This window comes from Triticum aestivum, chromosome 3D (assembly GCF_018294505.1).
Source record: "Triticum aestivum cultivar Chinese Spring chromosome 3D, IWGSC CS RefSeq v2.1, whole genome shotgun sequence".
In the NCBI taxonomy this organism is placed as follows: Eukaryota; Viridiplantae; Streptophyta; class Magnoliopsida; order Poales; family Poaceae; genus Triticum; species Triticum aestivum.
The window spans coordinates 537,508,568-537,510,439 of record NC_057802.1 but is presented as its reverse complement, the minus strand read 5'-3'; the positions used below and the strand labels follow the sequence as shown (position 1 = coordinate 537,510,439).

The following is a 1,872-nucleotide window of genomic DNA, read 5'->3' as shown; positions in this document are numbered from 1 at the left end:
GTGCATGCACGGATCGTCAGGCTTCAGAACACACCCCGATAGGGCTCGGCCTCCAAGAAGAGCCGTGAGCAACTCAGGCCCATAATACAGGCCTCATCGGGAAAGGCCGTCTCGCTGGAGGCCCATGCAACAAAGAGGCTGGCTCGGGGTCGGGGGGCACGCAGCGCAGCGTCCGCGCTCCGCAGCCGCGCGCGAGAGGCGACTCCTTTAGTACCACCTCGCCTAGCGAAGAGGGGACGGGAGGCCGAGAGGCTACAAATAGAGGGGAGGGCACGGCTAACAACTCATACCTTTCTCGGCCTTTTGGCTAAGATCAAGTGTAGTATCTGTTCTTATCAGTTTAATATCTGATATGTGGGCCATGTGCCCACAACGATATTAAATTTATTTTTTATGGGGGAGGGCTCACCACAGTGGCTTGCCACTGGGGCCCTCAGGTGTCGCCCAGTGCGTTGCACTATTGCCTGGGCAGGCGCACCCCAACCAAATTTTAAAATTAAAATTTGACCCCCTGGAGATAAGCAAATTAGTCCTCAGCATCTGCTGTTTACAATCGCTGAGGGCTTAAAGGTGGCCCTTCTCGCAGACGGGCTTAGGCAGTCTTCTGAATTGGAAATAGAAATCGAAAGTGGAGTTGGTTTGATCCTGTAACGTACGCAAAGGGAAGCCGGATGAACATATGTATAAGGTTCAGATTTGGCAGGCAAGCTTGCTCTTCTGCTTATAATCACAAAGTCCTTCCTGTCAATCCCAGCCACCCGGAGACAGATGAGAGGAAGAGAGTTTTTCACAGGCAAGACAGAATGAACATATCAAAACATATCCAGGCTGTTGTAGGGGAAGTACTAGCAATTAGTAAGAGAAATTATATCTACTTGAAATGCATTAATCTGTTGGTACATATATTTGCAAATGTTAGTAAGGATAATGCGCATTCTTCTGTCTGGCAAGCCTGCTCTATAACATAACTACAGGTTCTCGTGTTATACGATCGACGAAAAATGTTAGTGCCTGTCAGTACATCGTCCTGGATCCAGTGTCATGGTGCACAAGGAATGGCCACCATGGCATTGGTCATGAACCATATGAATGATGCCGGTTTCGCCATCGATATGAGAATATGTACACAATTCACCAAATCCTCACCACCAGTTTGGGACTTTTCATCTCCTACTCCTGTGAATCGCAAGATTAACTGCAGGGATTTTCTTGTCGGTCTGGATGTTGGAGGAAACACAGCCACCAATTACTTCTCCACAATACCCATATATACCCCCACCAAAAAATTGCTGCAAACAGGACCGACATGACAAGCTAGAAATTAGTAGCCCATGATAAAAGTGTTCTCCACAGTCCACACCATTGGTAGTTTGTTCCCCACCATATAAAATTCTTACATCCCGATTCACTTCCTGGAAACCTAGTGTTACCACTACTAACAAGTCATTGAGATAAGCAGGCCAACAGTCGATCCGAGCCACCCAGAGAATTTCTCACAGGAAACACAGGATGAACGTATCAAAAACAGCCACTTGAAATGAGTGGTCAGCTATCTCAAAAACAATCAACAACCAAAAAAAAATACCTTGGCTGTTAAAGGGCTCAAGAAGTATCAATTAGTAAGAGAAATTATATCTACTTGAATACATTGCAACATCCAGTTGTTGGTACACATGTTTGTAAGTGTGTTTCTAATGCGCATGCTTCTGCCAAGCCAGTTGTATAACATAACTACATGTTCTCACTATATCATGACCTCGAGGGGGGTAATGGTTACGGTGTTGTAAGTTCAACGAAAAGGGGCAAAAATGTTAGTGTCTGTCAGTACATCTTCCTGGATCCAGTGTCATGGTGCACAAGGTATGACCGCCA

General features: G+C 46.2%; 1 non-coding gene across 1 annotated transcript; it reads left to right on the top strand.

Moving 5' to 3' along the window:
• The first annotated feature begins 286 nt into the window (after positions 1-286).
• LOC123081258 (U2 spliceosomal RNA) lies at positions 287-483 on the top strand. The gene has a single exon (XR_006438726.1). It is a non-coding gene; the product is annotated as a U2 spliceosomal RNA (small nuclear RNA).
• Positions 484-1,872: the final 1,389 nt, after the last annotated feature.